This window comes from Schistocerca americana, chromosome 6 (assembly GCF_021461395.2).
Source record: "Schistocerca americana isolate TAMUIC-IGC-003095 chromosome 6, iqSchAmer2.1, whole genome shotgun sequence".
In the NCBI taxonomy this organism is placed as follows: Eukaryota; Metazoa; Arthropoda; class Insecta; order Orthoptera; family Acrididae; genus Schistocerca; species Schistocerca americana.
In genome coordinates, this window is record NC_060124.1 from 237,317,932 (window position 1) to 237,327,170 (window position 9,239).

Genomic DNA, 9,239 nt, shown 5'->3' on the forward strand with positions numbered 1-9,239 from the left:
ACCACATTATTCTAACAGTCCTCTGACCGCACAGATGATTGGAAAACATAGGACCAAATGTAGTCAGAAAATGTTTAAGGCACTTTATTTGGTGCTAAGTTATAAATGATAAACAATACCACCCATTAAACAGTTCCTTTAAAATGAAAGACAAAATCCGAAGAAAACTGTAATCATCTATTATTAACTCACCAACTCTGTAATTTGTCTCCATTAAGTTCTGGCACAAGCACAGAATACGAAAGGCACTTGGCAATCGACAAGCAATTTGTATGCGATTAGGACATTGTAATAGGGTGACCTAGAAGTACTTTCTAACAACAATCTATTCAATTTCTCAACAGTAGGTGGTAACTTTGAAAAGAGAAGATACAGAAATACATTTTGCTACCTCTGTGTTCGAAGTACAGTTGTCTTCTGTTTAAATACTTACAACCAGTGTTGCCCTCTCTCCAGGATCGTGTAAATTATGAATTAATGAGCAGGTACTTGTGTTCATAGTAAAAAGTGATGTACGCTGAAGCCAAAAAGGCATCTTTTTGCGAATCCTGCGGACTTGAAGGATTAATAGACGTTATTATTTACTCAGAATTAGGCAAATTATCTGAATGCACAATTCGCCAAAGAGAAGGTAGGAAAAACACATAATCAGAAATGTTGAATAGCATTGTTTGAGAATTACTAAGTACCTAGATGTACCATATAATACGTGTCTGTTGAATTGTGAGACAGTATTTCTGGCAATAAGTTGATTTTTTCAATTCAGGCACATAAATTGTGGATACAAGTAACTTTTGCTATCATTTTTAGCCATTCTTCCTCAATTGCAACTTCAATTATGTTTAGCGTGTAGATGAATTTATTTTGTTTCTAAAGAAACGTGTTTTACGTATTAATACTATCACCAGTGATCTATAATATAAAAAAATTATTTAATTAAACGTATCTTTAGGAATACTGTTGAGTTCCCTGGTAGCGTGTAACGACCCTACAACTCTACTCTGTTCTTAAATATCATCTCTTATTGCGAGTGACTTTGCTAAATCCTAGAATGGCTGTCGTAGCTTCTAACTACGACCTAGCAAAAATTAATAAAATTCCAGGACTGTTTTTACTTAAACTGTAATAATTTATAAGTGGTAACTGCGTGTAAACCTGTTTGATTATTGTTAAGGCTACCGTAACTATTCTGGACCATTTAGTGCAAATTTAGAGGGTTTGTACTTTATAGACACATTTTTCACTTCACTTCGCTCTTACCTTAATTATCGTTTTTATAATTTGACTTTCCCTCTGAAACACAGTGTCAGTATTTACATCTGAGCTGGCAGCCAGCACCAAATCAGCGAGGACAGCGGAGTAGTGGTTAGCACACTGGCCTTGGATTCTGGAGGACGACGCTTCAAATCCGAGTGCGCCCATCGAGACTTAGATTTTCCATCATGTCCCTGAATTGCTACAGGCAAATGCTGCGATGGTTTCTTTGAAAGGCCACGATCAATTTCCTTCCCCATCCATGAAATATTCCGAGTCTATGTTCCATCTCTAATGACCTCGATGCGGACGGGACGTTAAACTCGGGTCAACCTTCCTTCCTTGAAGACCAACTTACTGTGAGAAGTTTCCTATTGAAAATAAGTAATTCTGCTTTCTAAATTATGTTTTTAGGCATGAAGACACAAATTTTGTAAACAGTTCTATACATGGAACGCGAAGTAGTTAATGAATTTATGTTTGATGTAATGCAACTTTAGTTCTAGTACTAGAATGAAACTCACAAGATATTTAACCTCTACCTTCTCAAAAATTGGCTTTACGAAAGTTTTCAGGTAAAAGTGTAGTTACTTACTACTCTCAGATCGAATCAGCTTTCGTCTTGAGAAACTAAGCAAATTAATTTAATCAAATACTGTTACAATACGACACATCAAATTTGCATGTCTCCATTTCTTCATGTAAATTAACCACGCAAATGTTACGTTAACTGTAGTAAACCAATACTATTTTTAGATCGGGTTTAAGTGAAAGGAATTATAAGTTACTTAAAAAAAAGAATGTTACCGTTCGACGTTGAATTATTATTACCGTATTGTTCCCACAAAAAAGAAGAAAAACGATCATCAGACATCAGACATTATTTAATAACACGTCGGTCTCTCCCGTTACAATACTGAGTACAAAATAAATAGTCAGTAGCTTGCCTTTTTAGTTGAGAATATGGTGGAAACGCGCTTTCGCAGCATCTCCACGTCTCATATTACTTAGACAGACCAAATACACCACACTGTTTACCATTTGGAACCATTCTTAATGGAAGGACGGTGCAGTTCTTGTACCACCGTGTTTTACCTGGAAATGTGTTGCAGCCATGGTTTCAGTCTACATCAGACGACTTATTACTGCAAAAGTGCTAATTATCGCTTTCTTCAATAAACTTTATAATTTTTAGCACAAAACATCAGTGCTGTAGAGCCCACTATCGTGTGAACCCTACTCAGTAACTGCTGGCTGGCTACTCTCTCCACTCCAGTCTGCCTGCTGCATGTTTATTCAAAAGAAAAGGTACACCAAAATACGGAAATGACAAGGCCATCTGATAGTCCTATGGCGGCGCTGTCCACGGGACAGCCTGCTGCGCACATTCCAGAAATGGAAAAGTTAAGAGAAAACGCTTGCCAGTTAAAAGTCATAAATCTTCCCTATTTCGGTAGTTAAATACCACCCATTTTCTTTATAATAATTAACTTTTTTTTACACAAACGCGTTTAGGAATGTTTGGATCCTTGACTCGCCTGTGTAATTTAACATTTATACATGTGAGTCATTGGGCCACCTAGAATTGACACGAGGTGTGGTGAATTTGTTTGTGAGACTGAGCACTGGCGGATACCCCAGGACCAGGCTGCTGCTACTCTCTTTTTGTCCTCTTCCTTAAGAGGGAGTGTTGGTGGAGGTTGTTGTCGCATTTGGACATTTCCTCTTCTTTTTTTAGGTGGTGTTAAATGTACTGATCTTTTGTTAATTGCTATTTGATGAGAGTTTTTCTTTTTCTTATTCTGCTACTGCAGGAGTAGCGACTTGTGTCTTTTGTATTTCTCCCTTTGTTGCTCGTATTGCCCAAGGGTGTTGATTAGTTCATTTTGCGAGTTTCCGGCCGTGGGGTAGAAACTTTCTGCCAGGGCACGGAAACGCGTTGATAGTGGCTCAATATCTGCAGCTTCATGTAGGTCTGCCGCGGGGAAGCGCGTGAGGACGTGTAAGGCACGTCTTAACACCCTATTTTGTACCTTCTGTAAGCGATCTACCGTCGATCTGGCTGCATAGCCCCATACAGGGCATGCGTACTCCAGTATCGGTCGAATGAGACTTCGGGAGATCGCTACTCCTATTGAGGGATCGAGGGAACTAGTGCTGTTCAATTCAGGGTACAGAACCTGCATCCTGGCGTGAGCCTTTCTGCGAAACTCCTCTATGTGACACTTCCACGTCAGGCGCCTGTCAAGTGTGACAACGAGATACCTCGCAGAACTTCTCCATGGCAGGTTCTGCCCCTGAAATCGCACCAGTTGGTATGGCTGTCTTGGAGGTCGGCGTTTGCCGTAGCGTCTGGTGAGCAGCATGGCTTGCGTTTTATCGGAATTGATTGTGGTCCGCCACTGCTTGGCCCAGTTTTCCGTCCTTTTTAGGGCGGTTTGCAGACCCCTTGTAACGAGGTTCCTGTTTGCAGAAGAATGCAGTGTCGTCGGCATATTGTGCATTGTGTACATGCTGAGTCGTGGGGATGTCAGCAGTGTAGACATTGTAGAGGACGGGACCCAGGACCGAACATTGGGTCACTGATTCTTCTCCTGGTCGATAGGGATCCATCGATCTTAAATGAGAAGGTCCTACCAGAGAGATATTTTTTTTCGATTTGGACGATCTTTTCGGGGAAGCCTAGGGTGTACATCTTATGTAGTATCCCGGTGTGCCAGACTGAATCAAAGGCTTTTGCTACGTCTGGCAAGACAAGCCCGCAGTAGCCCTTTCGGTTGGAGCTGTCCGTGGCTGCTTCAACCACCCTCATGATTTGTTAGGGGGGGCGGAGTGTCTTTGCCGAAAGCCGAATTGGAATTTCGGCAGTATCTGCTCTCTTGTGGCATGGTCCTGTATAGGGGCAAGTAGGAGGCGCTCGTAAAGTTTACTGAGAGTAGGCAGTAAACTAATTGGTCTGTAATGTTGCAGGAACAGCGGGTCTTTTCCTGGTTTCGCGATCGCAATGACTTCTGCGTGCTTCCACTGCGCCGGGAATTTTTGCGATCGCGTCAGTTCGTTAACTATGTCAGTCAAGTGGGTGATCGCCAGAGGCGGAAGGAGTTTCAGTTATTCATAGGTGACCTGGGGTCTTCCTGGTGGGCAGGGACTTGATGCAGCGCGCCACGTCTTCAGTACTGAAGAGTGGCGTGTAGTCATCTTTGTCGTCTGCTTCCAGGATCACAGCCAGTTCTCGGCGGACTGTTGCGACGTGTTCTCTGTCCTGTACTTCTGCTGGTCTGAATTGCTTTTCGAACACGTCGGATAGCGCGTTAGCTTTGTCGATTGCACTAAACTGCAGTCCACGTTCGCCATGCAGTGGTGGCATTTTCGCGCGTCTTTTCGTTAACTGCTTGGTGGCTTGCCATAAACTATTGTCTTCCAGTTTGAGAGCTGAAAGCCTTGCCGACCATTGTTGGTTGCGATACTCATTGAGATCTGCTTTCAGCTCTCTCTGTAACCTATTGAGTAGCCTCCGTGTATCCCTGTTTCTGGTGAGCTTCCACTCTTTGGCGGTCCTGTTTTTGTGCTGTATTTGCAAGTGCAAGCAAGTGCGGAGGGAGTTGCTTGGAGCGGGAAAGGGGGGGGGGGGGGGGAGGCGCAGAAGACTGTGTGGTTCCCTCAGCAGCTTGTAGGACCACTTTTGTGAGGTCGTCTAGCGCCTGTTATGCGGTCTCTGAAGTTGGAGGCGGGACCAGGGGAGCGGCGTGAACGTGCAAGGAGAGGCGACCGCTTCTGGTGAGCCTGGGTACAAAGGCCTGACAGGAAACGGGGAAAATCCCAGAATGGAGCTGGACTATGTTCGTTGTCTTAGCAGAATGCGGGATGCACCGTCAATTGCGGGCTCTGAGATAATCTAAAAGATGGCTAAGTTACGGCCCTCACAATATCTGTAAAATTCAATGACACAACAGTAACTACAATATTTTTTAAAACTACGGAAGTTAATATTTCACAGTGACTAAATATGTGCACGATGAATCTCTGAATTAATAACTTTTAAATGCTTCACGCGATTTCAACAAGCGATATCACAGGTGATATCGCCCCTGAAAGCCACCCCATATGACGTATTTTATATCTTTTTCATTATGCGCATATTTGTCACAATAGTGTATTCTCCACAATAACACAGCAAATGAATGCAGCACGAATACCTCATATTTTGTCATACTCGTGTGTTTATTTAATAAAAATGTTGTTATTTTTCCCAGGTATTTATTTAACTATTGATTACAACTGCTAACATAAAATCGTAGTGAAGTAAGAAGTAGTCAGTCGCAAGTGTTACTTGACACGTTATTGAAAAGAGAATCAAAACACGCTTTTATTAGGCAGATGAAAATAATTGTTTAAACAATATTTAATGACAGTCTGTCATTTAATGTGAGTGCACTTGCGCAAAAATGCTGGCTTATTTATTTATGAACAAGCTATTATTATATTTATTACAACTGATCTGTTTATGAGCGAATATTAGAACATGTCCTTGTTTAAATATTCTTGTAATGTAGTAGTTCACTGTGGAAAGTGGTAAAGTTGAGTTGAATCATGTCTGTAGAACATAAGAACGATATATTTTTGATGGGGTCAGTCTTCAGCCAGTGAAGAAGCAGGCAATGGTGGAATAAAAAAATGGCTCTGAGCACTATGGGACTCAACTGCTGAGGTCATTAGTCCCCTAGAACTTAGAACTAGTTAAACCTAACTAACCTAAGGACACCACACACATCCATGCCCGAGGCAGGATTCGAACCTGCGACCGTAGCGGTCTCGCGGTTCCAGACTGCAGCGCCAGAACCGCGCGGCCACTTCGGCCGGCAATGGTGGAATACTACTGACGTCAAGTGAAGAGGAACGCTTTTAGAGCGATGTCATCAAGGGAACGATTCTGGCCACTTACGTCGAGTACTTGAAGAAGGCAGACCTGTCTGAGATCTTGACGAAGGCTAGCTCTTTTGCGACTGTCCTTGAAGAAGGCAGATCTGCGTGAGGTGACGTCTTTGATGACTAGCTTGGGGAATCCGCTACCACTCTCGTAACGCTCTCAACGCAACTTTATTGCATTTCATAAGATTATTTTCTCCTTGTATTTTAACTGGATACCGTAAAACCACTTTCCATTTAGTTAAGATATACATCCACGAATAAACATTTTTCAACATAATTCTTTGTTGCGATCTACACCAACTACAGATGTTACAATAGGAGCTTTTTGTCAATTATTCATTTATGTTCTCTTTAATACTCCAGCGTATTTTATTGATTCGCTATTGCAGCCAATGTTGAGTGCACGATCATAGCTACAGAGTATTATTTGCAGCAAGTTTGGTGCTGGTCATGAAAGCAAGCTTGCGCAGCTCGACCCTAATACTATATCGAGTCATTCTTTTTGAACAGAGCCGTGCATAACCCTATTACCTAAGATGTGAGCAACATCAGGTAAAGTTGCAGCTCGTTTGTTCGTGTGGGATGTTGTTTAGAGGGCAATTACTCAGCAGAAAACCGTTAGGTGATGTAGCACTTGTCCGGTACCATGATTTGTCACTTTCAGATGCATATCTGTGATGCTATTTGAAGATATACACCCCATCAGTCGAAAAAGTTTCGTTACAAGACTAATATAAATAGAGAAAACTTAAGATGGTGGTTTTAATGTTGCAGGTGTTCTAGATGTTACACCGGGGTATACCACAGAACGTTCATTGAACCATGTGAAACTGTCAGAAAAGTCCTTCTTCGAGAACACTCGGGACACATCGCCTTGAATGGCGATTATGTCGTCGAAGCCTTGACCCTTCATGCAAATCTCTGCACATTGTCGCTTTGTGGCAGAGTACTTTTTATAACACAGAGTTTCATCACCCGTGATGATCTATTCCAGAAAACAATAGTTCGCCATTTTCATTTCAATCACTTCACTGCAGGCAGTGATGCATTGTTACTTTGTTCAGGACTTGAGATGTACGGTACAAACTTTGCACCCACTTTTCACTTCTTCAAAATATTCTGGAGAATCTCCTGAACACTTAATTAAGAATGACTGGGTGTTGTGTGATGTCCTTAGGTTAGTTAGGTTTAAGTAGTTCTAAGTTCTAGGGGACTGATGACCATAGATGTTACGTCCCATAGTGCTCAGAGCCACTTAATTAAGAGATGTCGCTGCATTGTCATTTGCGACACAATAATGTTCACACACTACACCCTCATATCCACTACTTAACATTGCCTGTTCGCAAATTACTGATCCAATTGTAAAGTATACAAAAAGTGACAAAAAGTGAAATTTTTCAGTATTGATTGTTCGAGAGGTAGGATACATCATATTAACAACAGCACAACAGCAGGAGTAAGAGAAGGATTGCATGGAGCCGTAGACTTCTTAGATTAATGATTAAGATGAACTTCCTACTGTGTCGAGTGAAGGGTATTACCCGCAATTTCATAGTATGGCGAAAGCCAGGCGCAGAAGCTGAGAAGTCATCGCTGGACAGCGGAGAAGCATGGTCACCCAGGCGGGTGAAAATATTAAACTGCAGTGCAAGAAATGATTTGCATGACAACAACAGGGATAATCGGACTTCGCAAAAAAAGTTAGACTCCAGGTTAGACTTGTGAAAGACGTAAATGTACGTTCGAATGCGCGCTATTGCCGAGCTATTATAACGTCACTAGAGCGTCCATTTCCAAGAGCTTAATTAGCCGGAACATATAAACAAAAACTTCAAATAATATTAGCAGAAGCAGTTGATCACTTTCTAAAAAAATTAAAATACTTATTACACTATATATATATATACATATGAAGATATATTCATACGTCTATATATATATATATATATATATATATATATATATATATATATATATATATATATAATGTAATAAGTGTTTTAATTTTTATATATATGTATATATATCCGAAATAACAGATAACATCTTCATATATATATATATATATATATATATATATATATATATATATATATATATATATAATACAATAAGTGTTTTAATTTTTTTAGAAATTGACCAACTGCTTCTGCTAATATTATTTGAAGTTTTTGTTTATATGTCCCGGCTAATTAAGCTGTTGGAAATGGACGCTCTAGTGACGTTATAATAGCCCGGCAACAGCGCGCAGCGGCAACGTCTTTCACAAGTTGAACCTGGAGTGTAATTTTTTGCGAAGTCCGATTATCCCTGTTGTTGTCATGCAAATCATTTCTTGCAATGCAGTTTAATATTTTTACGTTCCTGGGTCACCATACTTCTCCGCTGACCTGCGATGACTTCTCAGCTTCTGCGCTTGGCTTTCGCCATACTATGAAATTGCGGGTAATATCTTTCACTCGACACAGCAGGAAGTTCATCTTGCTATATATAGTTAAGGCTCACCGGCCATTTGTCCAACTTTTTCCATGCGGATGCACAAACAGTGCCCGAACTCTTACGGGAATCGGCAAGAGGCCGCGAGTAATGAGTATAATGGGCAGGAGCACTATGAATATAGTGCGGGACAATAAGTTGCAAATGTGGGTCTCACGGGAAGCGTGCCAGAGATAAGTCCCTGCAGTTTCCCTGTCCTCTGTGTCATCGGTCGCTGACACGCCGGCACGGTAGCTCAGCGTGTTCGGTCAGGGGGTTGCGTGCTCTCTGTAAAAAAAAAAAAAAAAAAAAGACACTGAGTCAAGGAATCAACGATCAACGTGAACGGATGTCTTGTAACGTCCGCCCAGACCAAACACAACGAACTATATCGAAAAAAAAAGAAAAAAGATGGATAGAACATCTGACATGTAAGCAGGACATTTTCAACTGTCCTCGTTGACATATCAACACCTGTATGCTGCTAAGGGTATTCATTTCATTGTAACTCATTACACTCTTGGAAAGAAATCGCAGCAACAAAGAATAATGAATGTGTAATAATGAAATTTCAGGAA